The sequence below is a fragment of the Callionymus lyra genome, chromosome 14, assembly GCF_982586985.1.
Source record: "Callionymus lyra chromosome 14, fCalLyr1.hap1.1, whole genome shotgun sequence".
Classification (NCBI taxonomy): domain Eukaryota; kingdom Metazoa; phylum Chordata; class Actinopteri; order Syngnathiformes; family Callionymidae; genus Callionymus; species Callionymus lyra.
In genome coordinates, this window is record NC_141831.1 from 15,829,340 (window position 1) to 15,846,357 (window position 17,018).

Here is a 17,018-nt window from a genome sequence, read left to right on the forward strand (position 1 = left end):
TCGATACATATCACAATACGATAAACATCTCAATGCGATTACCATCACGGTGCTTCTGTTACAATACGATAGTATTATAAGGTAATACTTACTGTCAATACTATTTGTTTGAAAACAAGTTTTCTTTTTCAAATTATTAACCCTCAATTGGCTTAGTTGTGAATTTTCATAAAACAATAACATTTAAAAAAATGTAATCATCTTCAGAGATTACATATTTATAGTATATTTATAACTAGAAAGGCACCCAGGAGTGCGTAGACCTCCCCCAAGCTGCTCTTTTCTTTAACCTAATATAATTTCAAACACTTTATATTCATAATTACATACATTTGAAGTGACGTGAACTTGATTGCAATTAGCTCAATGGTGAAGTAGGTGTCATTAGCTTCAGGTCACTTATGCATTGTTAGCTACCGTCTGGTCACCTTCAGATAAAAACCACCATGTTTCATTTCAAACGTAGTACATTTTTAAAACCCTTAAAAAACCCTCTGATGACTAAGAGACTCAGAGCAGAGACGCCATCGTCGAGAGAGAATTAGGAGGTTAAAATCCACGTCGCCGCACGTCGTGAAAGACTTATTATGAATGTCCTTCAGAGCTTTTTTTCTTCGTCCTTATCGCGTCGAGGTGGCAGCTTTACGTGGGTGCCATTGATCACTGAGTGACATATCAGACCTGGCCTGGATCAGGAGAGTTTTAGCAGCTGCCTGCCCGTCCATCCATCACGCGAGTGTGTGTCGGAACCAGTCCTGTCACAATTAGACGGCCAACTGGCTGCCGAAAAAAAAAACCAAGAGCTGGGGGAAGGGCGGACAGGAAGTCAGACTCTCCTTCTCCGTGGTAAACATCACTTTCACGAAGATCGGGGCGTGTAAAATAAACCGGGGGTTTTGTCATATTTATGAAGTGCCTTCTTGTCAAGTTGAATCTTCTAAACATAAGAAAAAAAAACGATACAAACTGTCGCCGTGCCTGAAGTAAATGTGTTTTTAATTGGTTTTCAGGGATTCCAGCATTTAACGAGACGTTTCTATTTTAGTCCGTTTTACAATGTTAATTATACTTAAAGTGCTCGTCTGAGATAATGAATCACACAGATGCGAACACTAACTTTGCCGTGTTTTACGATTCTACCAAAAGCCGCCGGATGAAATGGTCAATGTTTCAATTTGGTCCATTTATTTCCTTATATTCTTGATTTCTCTTCATTATTGTGCTGAGATCTGTTGTCTTAGAGACCAGATATAGATCCGCAACTTCTGTGTAGGCGGTTTTATTATCGTCAGCATTGATCTCTCTGCTCGCACAATAATATGTTCTTAAGATATTCTAATAAAATGAAGTTTAAGGAGTTCAGTAGTTAATTTAAGGACTTGAATCTATTAAAGGTTTTAGTTTGACTGTATTTTTTCAACAGGGGCTGGTAAGAAGTACGGTGGCTTTGAGGGTAAAAAAAAAAACTTGTCTTTGTAAAACACATGATACAATGAAAAAGTTAAATAATTCGACTTTCATGATGACAAAAAAAGATTGTTATTGTTCATCCAAGGACTTCTATCTACTTATTTGTCGATTTATTTATTATTTTTTTGCTTATTTTTGTCGTTTACTTCAATAGTTTACTTCTGTTTTTATTCATTTTAATCTTTGAAATGAAGCCTTTGGCAGAGGTATGCCCTAAAATAGTGCCGTTCTAGTTTGGTAAACATTTTTTTTTTCAATTGAAATTGTAGATCATCATTTTCTCATGAATAATATAAATTTAACACTCTTTCGTCGTGGCATTGGTGGGTTGAAAAGGGCTTATTGGAGATTAATAGCCACTAAGAACCCGGAGCATCAAACCCCTCCGCGGTCATTTGTTTCAATTCACCTCGTGTTCGTCGTCTCCCCCCGGAGGACAAAGACGACTCATGCAAATGCACTCAGTATGTTTTGAAAGTCTGATCTTATCCGTGGCGGCGCGATCGCTGGCGCTCTTGGCCCCCGAGGCTGCGTTATCCTTAGAGGTGTTTGTGTGTCGTGTGTCATACCTGTGTGTTGGAGACTCTGAGCTGGATCAGTGTCAGCACTCGGCGGAGTCTTAGCCGGGGCTCTGTGATCCTGGACCGAGGAGCTTTTGGACAAGATTAACCTGCAACCGCCTTTGTTGCTGAAGTGGTGGATCCACTGTGTGTTTTTGTGCATGAAGGGAGAAGGATTGAGGGAGTGGGATGGTTTTGCGTACCCGACCCCCCCTCGACTCTCAGCTCCGTCTGGTGGCATCCTCGTCTGGATGAGATGTGACAGCGTCGGATGATCTAATCGGGGATGTCATGGCATAGCTGCTTATTAACGGTAGATTTCAAGGGCAAACATTTCCGTCGTCAGACTCCAGAAACAAAGAGCGACGTGAGGGAGTCGCTGATGGCTTATGATAATGCCAATGCAGCATGTGAGGGACTACCTGTCTGCTCTAATCTCCTCTGGTCCTTGTTTTTTTTTTGGAAGTGTGACACGATGAGGAGCTAATTTTAAAACGAACCAGAGACACTGGGAATTCTCTTTTTTTTTCCACTCAAAGGTTGTGTGAATTGATGAAATGGTGCGTGTGCTGATTTCTGTCATCCACATTATCGACCGTCCCCTTGTTGTGTTGACAGATGTGTGCGTGCAACTACCACTGTATTATTACATTTTATGGACAAATTGGTACTCTTAAAGGAGGGGTAGGGGCCTCAAAATGTTGTGAGCAAGCTGCGTTTCTTTGTTCAGAATCTTCCACGTTAACCAAGCCTTCGATTCCAATAATATTTACAATAAATTGTTTATTTCAGGTGTTTATTGTAAATTAAAAAGAACCATATTTCTTTTGGGGGGCACTTTTTATTAATTTCAAAGCATAATTAAGAGATAAAAAAGTTAAATTCAAAAGAAAAAATTACATTAAAATAACCGTTTCTAAAAGAGACATAAACAGGATCGTTGCTTTTTAAGAAATACATTGAAAAAAAAAAAGGAAAATTCCATTTCCTTCGTCTACCCTTTCTTCGTAAGGTAATGAGGGGCTTGATCCCAGCTACATAGGGTAGGTAGGGGCTGATAATCTGTCTCGCCATGTCACCTAAGGTGACCAGAAAGAGCTTTAAAATGTGAATTTAATACCCTTATGCCACCAGGAATAAAGAGTTTTTTTTTTCTGCAAATAAATGTAGGAGAAGTGATTCAGACAGGTAAGTGAATGTATTTCCGATTCAAACTTACGGATACTTTTTTTTTTTTGGTCCCAGACTTTTGTTATTTTTTCTCTGGAGTTTGACGTCTGTCAAGTTTGTGTTTCTAAAGTGTTTTTTTTCAGTGAGAGTGACTCGAGGAAACAGAAACAGCAGCATGACAACAGAGCTTTGTCAAGGTTGTGATAATGATGTGACGGAGACGAGAGGTTTTAGTGATGCATCCAAATTTATGCACAGAAGATTGTTTGCCACTGCGAGGTGGGCGTGGCATGTTTTGCTGTTGGAAGAAAAACATTTCTAGTGTAGCTGAGATGATCAGAACTACAAAAAAAAAATGAAATGGTTAAAACACGTGTCACTGGATGCTTTATTTTGTCTGGCACAAGAGAGTTATACATGTGTATACGGCTTAAAATAAAACTGTAAATTAAGTTCGTAGAAACTGTGAATATATATTAATGTTTAAGCATATTTTTTCTAGCAACCTTAGGTTTTGACTTACAAAGTATGGGTATCCTAATGGGTGAGGATTGGTTTTATTCCGTTGTTTTCTTTCTGATAGAGGTGCCCAAAAAACAGAGCTTTTAAAATCAACGCTACATGTGTCAGAAATTCTTAATTAAAGTGTAATTTTTGTTATTCCTAAGAAACATTTTAATAACTTAAAAATACAAATATTTAAACCGTGCATGAGTTAGTTTCTGTCAGTATTATTTGGTGGGTCACATTTTGTCAAATGCGACAGAAAAGGTTACTTTTGGACGTTACGATTTTGTGGCTTAATTGCGTATATGTGAGGACTGGTGGATTTGTGGTTTTCAAATACACGTTAAATATCTGTATTTTAGAAGGAAAAATTAAACGCAAAGAAATAAGGCAACAAAATCTGCGTTGAATTTTGTTCTGGTTAGTAAACTCAAAACCTACTCGGAACACGTGCAATTATATTGGTTCCTATGTTTTATATTAGAGGTTTGTATTGGTGATATGATGCGTATCACGATAGAATGGTTAAGATACGATGTAATGCAATAGGAACAAGGATATATTTGTAGAATTTTCCAGGTTCTTGACTCTAGTGTTGCAGCATTAACGGTGTATCAGAGTGTATCTGGCTGTATCCTCTTGTCCTCAGTCATGGCCAGAATCTTGCGGTACTTCATTGTTGCTTTAGCTTCGGAGGACGTAAGGATAGGAAGTTTAATTGCAACACAAAAAAGACCAGAGTAAACATTTGCATGTGAATTGTTAATTTAAAACATGTAATTATTTTTATTTAAAACTCACTTTATTGTACTTTAAACCATAAAAGAATGTCAAGATACAGTATCAAATATATTGCCATGTTGATATTTTCTGACATTTTCCTTCCTATTTGTACGGATTATATGTAATATTGGTTCGACACCTTTGCTTCGGTGTAAACACAAATTAAGTCAACAAACATGTCTGTCTGCCTCAGTTGATAAGAGTAAGATGGGACTCTGCAGGAGATCTGCGTGTAAGATGTATCTATTCCCAGTAAATGTAGTTTCTAAAGATCTGATGTGGAAGTTGTAAACACCTCTAAACAGATGAAACATTGATCACCGGCAGCTACACGTTCTTTGCTGACAGTCTATTTCCTCTGAGTATCTTTCGCATCGTTGTGTTTTGACAGATCCAATCAAATAGTTCTGTTAAAGAACATCGCACCGTCGTGTCGAGGTATTAAAGTATCAGCCAAATCACAAAGAGACAGGTTTTTTTTTTTTCTTGGTTTAACTGTTGCAACACTTGATTCTTTGAATGCAAATATGTTTTATGATATTTGCGGTTTCTGTCTTTTGAAGGTCCAGCGTCCTCGCTCCCCAAATGTACACTTCTAAACACTTGAACCACAGAATATTTAATGAATTATTTAATTATTATAATACTTTATGAGCCTTTTAACGTGATTGTCATGCCGTTTGCAAAGAGTCAACCCGTGCCCCCCAGAGGACCACATTAACCTGATTCTCAGACGTCCCACTGTGGCAGCCACATGGAGGATAAACAAGTGTGACTGAGTTAACAACGCCGGCTGTCCTCTGGTGACGCACACACGGCAAACACTGGGAATGCTTCGGTGTAGTTGCGTAAGCAAAGATGAGACGAACATTTGTCTTAGGGATTTTCATTGTCCCCATTGTAAAGTGGATCCAATTTTATCAGAGATTAAGCATAATTAACGTCACACTCGATTCAATTTGGACGACAATAAATAGTGTGTAAGTGTACAATAAAGCCTGTTCTTACATTTCTGCACAATGACATGTTTTTTTTAAGCTGACACAGCGACTCGGAGTGAGAACAAAAGACCTTGCCTTTGGGGCCTCTCGAGCTACTCCGTGCGAACCCCCTTAACCTTGCTGGGTTTCAAGGTCATCACATGCACCTTTATAAAGGGTGGGGGTGATTTAATCTCCACCTTCAAAGATTCATCCTCAACATCTTAATTGAAAATATAACAATAGTAAATTAATATAAATATGATTATAGATATAATAAGTGTTAAACTTGTGGGGTTTATTGGGCCAAGTCCGGCACACTAGGTCAGTTTCTTTGTTCTTGAGAAGCTCTTAAAAATCCAATTTAATTCTGATCTAATCTTTGCTGAATAAACCATTTCTTTCTTTTAGACTATTCAATGAAGAATTTTTTTGTGTCAATGAGCAAGACACCTGCTCCTGATGGTTGAGCTGGCAACCTGCATTGCAGCCTACTCCCATTAATGCGTGTGAATGGGTGAATGCTTAACTTGGTGTAAAGTACTTTTGGTGCTGAAAAAAACCCAAGAAAGATCCAGTTACCCTTTTAGCATTTAGCATGCAATGGGGGCCAAATCTTCAATTAAATTGTGAAATTAAAACCCATTTCAGTCCCAGTTTGTACTGTCAATGGTTATTTGTGGCATACTTATTAAACGTTAAATATCTGTGTTTTCGACAGAAAAATGAAACGCAAAGAAATTAGGCAACAAAATCTGGGTTGAATTTTGTTCTGGTTAGTAAACTCAAAACCTACTCGGAACACGTGCAATTATATTGGTTCCTATGTTTTATATTAGAGGTTTGTATTGGCGATATGATGCGTATCACGATAGTATGGTTAAGATACGATGTAATGCAATAGGAACAAGAATATATTTGAAAAAAACCCAAGAAAGATCCAGTTACCCTTTTAGCATTTAGCATGCAAGGGCTAAATTATTAAATTAAATTGTGAAATTAAAACCCATTTCAGTCCCAGTTTGTACTGTCAATGGTTATTTGTGGCATACTTATTCTTGTCCAGAAATCTATATTAAAGACTTAGTCTTTCAACCCTGACTCTAGGCAGCGACGTGGTATCAAGGGTCCTGAAGTTAACGTACATTATAGGTGGTCTAGTTTAGAGTGAAACTACACCCCTGAAGAAGAACGACAGACATTTTAACAATAATTAATTTCTAGAAATGAATATGTCGTTTTAGTATAAATTGTATGTTTTGAGTTGTAAATAAAAAAAATACATATTAAAGCGTAGAAATCATTATATATTATAAATGTTTGATGAAAGTGAATACACAAATTGTATTGGTTTTCTGACTATATTTGAGACCTTTAAAAGACACAATAAATAAAAATGACGTATAATTACAAATATATTGATTCATGAAAAGTCCAGAAGCAACATTTTTTTTCGTATAATCTGGACATTAACAAACCCATAATAGGATTTTAGATAAGCTATACATTTCTATAAATTGCCTACATTCACTCTCGACACACTTTAATAAGCTTCTTCCATGATTCCCGGACTGACGAAGGCTAAAGTCTGATCTGCAAAGATTCCAGTCAAATGTTAATAACTGACACGTGCTTTTGGAATAAAGGCTTCATATACGGTCATCTATTTGAGTGAGAGAAAAATGTCCGAAATAGTCGACTATTTTCTGATCGATCGTTTTCTGTTCCCAGGCTATTCTATCAAATATAGATGACAACTCACCTGTGGTGCAGTAAATTGAAAGCAGAAGGTTTTAAATCAGGGTTGCTGAAGAGTTTTGTGGCTCATTAACATTGTAATAAGAGATTAATTCTGCAGTGATGCCGGGCCCGAGGTGTTGTGATGCCTTTTTCATGATTCGTTCTTGATCCTCGTAAAGGGAACTTTTATAACTCACACAATACATGATATTTCTCTCTTACCTTTAAATATTTATCCAAATTTTGGATAATAATAGGGGAAATAACTGCTCATTTCTGGTACGTCGTTCTTCACCTGTCTCCTAGGACGCTATTAAAACGTATCTCCTCCCCAAGTGTTTTTCCAGCAGATGTTAGTAACTTCAATAGATGAAAATGAGCTCCAATCAGTGTCAGAATGTGCTACTAGGACGGAGCAGGAGGCGGTTATCTCCATCTTTTTTGAATATTAGACGATACTAAAAGATATTTCCCACTCGTTTTCCCACCGAGGAGGTAGATTGACAGTGCGTGATTTATTGTCGAGGCTTGCCATCTTGTACTCACCCACCCACATCGTCAGTATCATAATGTGCAAAAACGGAGCCGAGGCAGGTATCAAGCCGAGAAAATCAGTCTTTAAAAATGAATTAGTGGAGACAAGTGGCTCGGCCAACGCTTATTAATGGATCTGATTACAGATGATTATTACCTTAAAGTGGTAGAAAATTCAAACTTCGCTTATTTTCTACTCTCATGTCGACTAAGGGTTGGGATTATTTTCAGAGTAATCTGTCCCTTTTAAAAGTAGATATGTACGTCCTTGCTAACGTAGCGACTTGAGCTCAGATTAATCTTCTTCCAAAAAAACGACATGCTTAAAAAACATCCAAATATCTCCAAGGTGCTCGTCTGTAACTTCTGCCTTGACAAGAGGAAACGTTCCTGAAAAATGAAAGAAGTTTTATATTTAGGCTTGTTTTAGCGGTCGTTGCTATGCTAGCTGCTAGGCCACGTTAATCTTTGTTCAAAAAACACGCACTTAAAAACATCCAAATATCTCTATGGTGCTCATCTTTAATGTCCATCTTGTATTGAAGCCTTGACATGAGGGAATTGTTCCTGAAAAATGAAAGAAGTTTTATATTTAGGCTTGTTTTAGCGGTCGTTGCTATGCTAGCTGCTAGGCCACGTTAATCTTTGTTCAAAAAACACGCACTTAAAAACATCCATATACCCCTATAGTGCTCATCTTTAATGTCCATCTTGTATTGAAGCCTTGACATGAGGGAATTGTTCCTGAAAAATGAAAGAAGTTTTATATTTAGGCTTGTTTTAGCGGTCGTTGCTATGCTAGCTGCTAGGCCACGTTAATCTTTGTTCAAAAAACACGCACTTAAAAACATCCATATACCCCTATAGTGCTCATTTTTATTGTCCATCTTGTATTGAAGCCTTGACATGAGGGAATTGTTCCTGAAAAATGAAAGAAGTTTTATATTTAAGCTTGTTTTAGCGGTCGTTGCTATGCTAGCTGCTAGGCCACATTCATCTTTTTTCAAAAAACACGCACTTAAAAACATCCAAATATCTCTATAGTGCTCATCTTTAATGACCATCTTGTATTGGAGCCTTGACATGAGGGAATTGTTCCTGAAAAATGAAAGAAGTTTTATATTTAAGCTTGTTTTAGCGGTCGTTGCTATGCTAGCTGCTAGGCCACATTCATCTTTTTTTCAAAAAACACGCACTTAAAAACATCCAAATATCTCTATAGTGCTCATCTTTAATGTCCATCTTGTATTGAAGCCTTGACATGAGGGAATTGTTCCTGAAAAAAAAACTAAAGAAGTCTATATTTATCTACGTTTGTTTTTTGGCAGACACTGCCAAGCTAGCAACAATGTGTTTTAATGAGGAAAGATGCCAGGCGGAAACTGAGAGACTGATATCTCCGCTACAAACAAACTAAAATATACAGACTTGTTTTGGATGAAAACTGAGCTCCAGTTGCTACGTTGCATGGACATACTTGTACATTTTTCTCTAAAAAGGAACAAATTGCTAAATAATCCCAACCCCCTTTAGTCGACATGAGGGTGAGAAGAAAATGAGTGGAGTTTGGGTGAGCTAGCATGTGATGTACATATTTCCTCGCACCGAACGACATCTACGAACGCACCTCAGATGCTATTAAAGTTGTAGGAACGCGGCGAGCAGATGTTCATGCATTTATTCTTCCCTACGCCTACAGAACATTTACATTGACTTAATGAGCTGCTGTAGCATGTTTATGTGTCCCGCTATCGCTAGGCAGTTAGCCACCTAATCTAATTACCTGGCTTGCTGGTTTGTGAAAATGTCGGCTGTTCCATTTGCCCCCTGACAAAGTGAAGGCCCTTCTTTTTCCGACACAGGCTGGATGTATGGGCCACGTACTCCGGCGCCCCCGTGGACGGGTTGTTGTGCCTGGCCGTGGTTGATGCTCCTGCGTCTCTTCTTCTCGTATTTATCACAGTTAAATCTACAGGTGCAGCAAATACGGCGTCTCCCCGCTCAAGAGGAATTGGTACTTTGTCAAGGAAAAAATATTGGCCGGGAGCGCAGGCAGCTTGTCTGTGACTAAGAAATGGAACCCAGGGGTTGCTGAATATTTTCAATTTGGAAGAGACAACTGTGCTGCAGCGCTCATTAAAGATGTTGGTGCAGAAATGTGGTTTTTTTTTTTAGGGAAGTAAGATGAGAGGATTACACGTGTTAGATGATGATGTATCTGGAGGAGAGATCTTTTAGGGAAGAGAAGCTATTTTGATATTCTCACCCATGGTGGTTGGTGATTAAGTCACTAGTCCTAGGCTGCAGTCGTCGATACTTTTGCTAGTACACGTGACATATTTATGTTTTTTTAATTTAATATCTCAATGTTCATGCAGTTTAGTCTTGTAGTCATTCAATAATAGTAGTTGGTGGTTATTCCCCCGCGCCTTTTCTTATTATTTGTATGTCACGAAAAACTGCTTTGATTAAATTCCCTTAATGAATGAATGGGACGAGGTCAAAATTCTAACTTTAAAATGTAGATAAAAATCCAAGTTATCCACGTGGGATTTGACTTTTTGTAGTTTTCATAGATTTTACGTCACAGGGCAAAACGAACAGCGGCGGGGAATTGTCTAGTTCCTTTTCAATGCCAATACCCAGCTTTAGTTACACTGTTCCCTCCCTATATCGAGAATAATTAAGAGTAGCTTCACAACTTGACAATAGGATGTGAAATGTACATACAACATGGCGTGCTATTGTGGAATATGTTGAAAGTTTTGTGGAGTACTGAAGATACACCTGAAGCCTCATGAAACGGCAAAGTCAGATGAGGTAATTCACTGTGAAGTAAACAACATCATCATCATCATCCTTGTTACCATCATAAAGCGAATTCCTCATCGTAATGTACAACAATTGTATTCTTTCATACGTGTTTATTGTACTTATACGGGGTTTGAAATGTTCGTAAATTACAAAGTAAATATAGTGTCACTACTTTTTTGGATTTTCAGCTGCTATTTCTGCTAGTCCTGGAACCTACGATTAACCAGGAAACCCTGTATTCCGATGCTTTCAACTTCACTTCAGTTGGGTATTGATCAAAAATGGTACTGATAGCTATACCTCCACTTCGATACCAGTTCCTGATCAATATTTTTTTGTTTTTATTCAGAAAAATTAAATAATTTCTATGCAAAATTTCAAGTGACAATTCACTGCATTTGTCACTTATTTATTTGCCTTCCCAAAAAATCAGTACATTATCACATTTGGATCAAACTTGGGTACCGAAACTAGATACCAAAAGTCAATGTTATGATGCTAGGTACTTTGAAAGCATTTCAGTCGTTGAGCTACACAAGGACGAGTAAATTCATAGTGTTCAAAAGAGACTTTAGTAATGTTGCAATGTTGGTTGATCACATTCTGAGCGCTAACAAAATTATATATATATATATATATATATATATCAATGTGTTGTAGCTGAAGTACCCGGTGATGCCCATTGATTTTATTTACAAAACCAACTGAAATATTTAAATGAAAAAATTAAAAGACCATGTAATTTAGTTTTAGATATTTTATTAGTTTAGTTAGTTTATTAGTTAGTTTTATTGTCCCTTTAATATGCTTGCATGGACTTTAAAGGGTTCCTAGCATCATTTTCCGGTCGATTTAAAACAAATATGCGGTAGCTGCTAAGGGCTATAAGAAGTCACTCGGGACTTTTAAAATGCTAAAAATAATTGAGACACCTAGCTGTACTTTACTCTAGCACTGATAAAGGGTAGTGGCACACAATTGTTTTCAAGCCTTTTTGGCCTTTGAGGACTAATAACGCCAAAAATGACCAGTCAGGCTTAGTCCAGACACAGAGTGGTTTATGGCGGCCATTTTGAGTCCAACAAGTGAACTCAATGCCTTTTATCTAGATAAATGTAATAAAGTGTAAGCCCATATATTACACTTTCATAAATTGACAAATAAAACCAAAAAAACGACATCAACGCTTAAATTAATTATCTTCTATAATTATGTTCAATGACCTCAATTATTAACATTATTTTTTAAACTTTTAATCTTTTTGAACTTAAAATAAAACCTTGACAAACAACCTTTTTAGGTTATACAAAAAATCTCATAAAACCCTTTCAGTCTAAGGCAGCATTTATTCAAGTGTAAACCAAAAATAATGAAATGGAAACGACACAAGCTTCTTAGTACCCTTGAAATGAACAACAAACATTGTTTTTGGTACTTATAGAAATGTTGTGGTTGTGTCTCCACACTTTGCCCGAGTACATCTAGCTTCCATTAATCTTGGCCGAAAAAATTGTTTGAAAAGAAAAACAGGCCTGAAATGGAAGACTAATTAGAAGTTGAATTAAAAAAACCCACATCGTTTAGGTTTCGAGTCTCTCACTCCGCGCCAGTGTGGACGATCACCCTGCAGTCTTCGAAATTAATTATAACATTCACGTCGCCTTTGCATGAAGAACTTATTTATACGTCTGAAGAAAAGAGATTGACGTCGCACCGCCACGCTAAGACGCGAGTCGCGTGCTGCAGGAAATGATCCATCTTCCCTCAAAAACACTGCAGCTGCACAGTAGATACCCACAGGACGGAGCATGAAACAACATCCGCATGTTCCAATTATTCCTGCTAACAAATAATCCCTCTGTCCTGCATGTAGGCTGCGGAGCCGCCATTGTTTACTCACAACACACGGCAAACAGAGTTTATTCGAGAAATAAGGGAAGGTGACACGAGAGGAGGATCAACATTTCACGCTGCAAAGATGAAGAAAAGAAGCGCTGTGGCGTCAAACAAGAAACTAGAACAGTAAAGACTGTTTTTGTCAATACACAGGATTTTGCCTAGAAAGTCTGTTTCCATAGTGATGCATCGAATGTGACCCGCATTGTTCAGAGGGAAAAAAGAGGGAGGAAATACACGTGAGGCTGATTCTATAAACCATCTCATGGATAAGACTTTGATGGAAACGGGAATAAAAGTCAAGGGATTTACACTCTTACAACAGCACAAGGTCAAACACAGAGACTATCTGGTCGATTTAACGATAAGAGCTCCAGCTTGTTTGAGATTAAATTATCTTGACTCATAAATATTTCATAGACTTTAAAAGATATCTTGAATTAAGAATTCGGATTTATAGTTTTGGGGTGTTTGGTATCTGTTGCAGGTAAGTATATTTCATTCTTCTTTTAGCAAAATAACTCAAAGATGGATGAACAAATGTCAGTTTATCCATCAGTTGATTTTGATAATGATACAAGAAAATCAGTGGTGAGATCTTGGTGGTAAAATGTCATTTCATCCGGACGTACCAACATTTTGAAGGTTTCTTTGTTCACTTGTATGGCCTCTCACTGCTTCTCTTGAGGTGCCCCAGTTTATTTTTTTAACAGAGGTGTCAAATTCAACTGGCTGGGAGACCACCGTAGGTCAATTCTTGGTCAAGACTGGGAACAACTTTGATCAAAATGTTTGTTGGTTTATGGATTTTTGTGGTTTCACTTTGAATTTACGTCTAATGTGTATTTTTTTAATGTATTATTTTTTATTTGTTTATTTGTACTTCTGTGTTTGATGAGGGGATTAGGATAAGGATTTATCAATTATAACATTTGATGTGAATATCTTTATTCCTTAACCATCTGACACTGATAAAATTGTAATGCGCTTAACACTTAAACAATCCAACATCAAATAAAGGTTCTTCAGAAAATCATCTAACAAAGCCAAAAATGACCTAAGGCTGCAAGTTTGCTATCTCTGTTTAAAAACTACTATACTAGAATATGACACGACATACACCAAAGAGATCAACTTGCACATAGTCAATACAACTGTTTAAATTGTATTTGATTTAAAAAAAAAAGAGCTGGTAAAATCAATCCGTACAAGTTTGGAAGCAAAAATATTTGGTTGTAAGTGGCAGAAGTTAAATGGCCATCAGCAAATAAATCAATAATCATCATTTAAAAAAAAAAATTGATTATTTGCTGTGTTAATAAATGAGATCCTTGGTGGCAGTATGAACTGTCTCATATACTTAGATCTATAATATATATATATATATATATACATATATATTATATCTATGTTTGTATGTTTATGTTAACAAGCACATTTCCTAATGTAAATATCTTCATTAAAAGACAGTTTTGTGCAAACAGCCACATACTGATGAGTACAATAGAGATCAAATGAATACATTATTTATCCTTTGATAAATTACTACCTTCATACATGTGTTTAACAGACCAAATATATTTTCAAATTGGAAAGAATCTCTTTAACGCAAAACTAGCCGTTGGCAATCTGTATCATATAACCACTCTTAACAAAAATCTGTCTGACGTCAGATTGATACTCAGGGCATCACAGGAAAAACACATTTATCCAAATATAACATCAATCAAAGTGTGGGTTACGTCAAAGTCAACATGTGTAGGCTGATCGCATGGTCAATTATCCGCAGAGCTTCAAAGAGTCCCTGTTTAAACCCACAGCTTTTCTCGCTTGTGCAGTTCAAGTCTGCATCGAGCTAACACCATGTTGAAGTTGAGCTCTTGTGGTTTGTTTTAGCTGCATTACACTTTACTCAAATTGGATTTCCAATCTACATTTGTCTCCCAGCGACACGCTACAATAAGTGCCCGAGCCTGCCAAAAAAAAAAAAAATCCCCCTGCTGCATTGTAACATTGGCGCGTGTCCTATCGTCATCAAAGTTCCGGAGGACTCAGTGTTCCCACCAGTCACTTTGGAGAAGACTCCCTGGTCCTGGCTGCAGAGTGAAGCCCCGCCATCACTGCAGCACACAACATCATGCAGCGTTCCCCTACCTCTTCCCCTCCCCCAGTTTAACAGTGCAGCGATGCACACGGACCAGACTGAGCTGGTTTTTGTAGGACAACTTCTTAGATCAACCTTGTGGTTTGGATGACACTTCAAAATACCCACAGATTTTTACAGCTGCAGTGGATAAAAGATGCTGAATGAAATGTTTTATTTAGTGATGCTAGTTTCAGACTCGGGGCCCTTAAGGATTCACGCAGGTCATGACATTACATATTTGGCCCATTATGACCTGTTTCCATGATGTCAGTGACTGCCCCTCAAGAAATAGCCCTTCCAACATGATAGTGTGGGTTCTGTTCGCTTTAGGGAAGGGGTTTGGGATTTGGGTTAGGATAAGGGTTTCGGGTTAAAATTAAGATTAGGATTATGATAAATCGATTATTATTAGTATTACAGTTAGGATTATGGGTAGGGAGTCAGTGGAAGGGTTTTTACGATTTGGATTTAGGTTGGATTTCGGAATTATGGGGTTAGGATCTACGTTTTAGTTCGGGCTCGGATGAATGTTACGGAGTGATGATTAGGATTAGGTTCAAGGAATAAGTTTAAGATTTGGTTTAGGATTATGGTTTGGGGATAATGGTTAGGGTAAGGTTGAAGGTATGGGTTATACCCACGATTTGGTGGTTATTATTAGGATTAAGGTATTGGTTAAGGATTTGGGTTCAAATTAAGATTAGGATTACGATTGATGGGTTTTTATTAGTTTTAAAGTTAGGATTAGGGCAGGGATTTTAGAGTCAGTGGAAAGGTTTTACGATATGTATTTGAGTTATCTTTTGGATTATGTGGTGAGGATTTAGGTTACAGTCAGGATTCGGATTACAGTTACAGGGGTATGATTGGGGTAAAGTTTATCACATCATATTGGGATTAGCATCACAGTTTTGGGGTTATGATTAGGGTTAGGTCTAGGTATAGTGGTATTGAGTTAGACTCTGTGGTTCTACTTTTGACAACATGACAACATTATTTTTTAAGGAGACATGAATCACTTTTTTGTTTGTTCTTATCAACAACTTCCTGTTCTATAATGCACTACAACACTTGTACATGGATTAATGAAAGATTGAAGATCCACTTTCTTCATTTCGTTTTTTTGATTTGAAAGCCTTTTGAGGTGTCCAGGGTTTACAGTCTCTATTTGGTATTGTTGCAGTGATGCTCTTCGACTCTTCAGATGTGTGGAGATAAAATGAGATATTTTTTCTTTTCATCTTCAGAGCTGCATGAGCGAGAAAGTGCAGCATCAGGTTTTTTTCTATGTGAACCGTTGACCCCTCGCTTAAAGGTGAGTCTGTTACGATTATACTGTGGCCCCTCAAAGAACTCGGAAGTTATTAAATGAATCAGAGAAGATTTAAGTTAAGCCGTAGAAACTGACGGGTCTCTGAGTTTGAAACTTTATTATCTCGAGATCGTCTGATCCGGTCTTGATATTTGAGATGAAAGTCTCACGATCCGAGGACTAACTGAATGTTTTTGGGCTTCAATGGTATTAAAAACTGCTTAAATTGACAAGAAATTTTACAAGAAATTCATATTATCTTGGGGAGCAACCTCAGCAGCATAACAACTGGTGAATTATTGTGTTTATGTTTCCATAGCAACCAGTATGACAATAAAACCATCACTGATGACATGTATATGGATTTGCTTTTAAGCCACTTTAGCACCTGTCAAGAACGCCGCATGCACTTCAAACTTGATGTTCTGGGCCAGATTATTACATCTATTTGACACAGTGTGGCCGTCAATCAAACCAAATATTTATGGAAATCTGGCGCAGGATTAGTATGAAGGTAAACAAGTCCAACAAAACACACCCAGGCATGAGAGAATTGATTTGGTGTGTGTTTACTAGAGGCCTGCGAGTTTGTCTGTTTTGTGATTCGATATAATTGGATTTATGCTTCCAGCTATATGCCAACAAACATCATGAAATTACAAAAGGACGTCTTTGTACTGGAACTAAAGGAAATCAGAAAAAAAAAAATAGAAAATGTGATGCTCCATTATTGGAAGTGTGAGCTGGTTTTGCGTCACCAACTCCCCGTGCAATAATACCACAGCTAAAGCTAGCTTTTGAGATCAAATGCTAAACTAGCATGGCTGTTTGACTAAAACAAAACGTACAGTAAGAACGGAATTGGAAAAAAGTCAAGCTGTTGCTACACGCCAGGTTTTTTCGTTTTTTTAGACAGTACATTTGTGGGTATTGTTTTCTAAATTATGTTGTTACCCAAACAGGAAGTAGCTATGGCCGATCCTGCAAGAATAATCATCATTCAATAATAATTCGATTTTTGTTGATTTTTGGCAACAACATAAAGGTATTTTAGGAACTCAATGTAATTTTTTTCTTGTTTAGTTTATGTCAAATCACATACACAT

The 17,018-nt window shown here is 37.4% G+C and overlaps 1 protein-coding gene across 5 annotated transcripts in view; it reads left to right on the forward strand.

Annotated features, from left to right (window-relative positions):
- nrxn2a (neurexin 2a) overlaps positions 1-17,018 on the forward strand; it is a 185,836-nt gene that overhangs the window by 19,441 nt on the left and 149,377 nt on the right. The gene's annotated exons all lie outside the window — the stretch shown is intronic.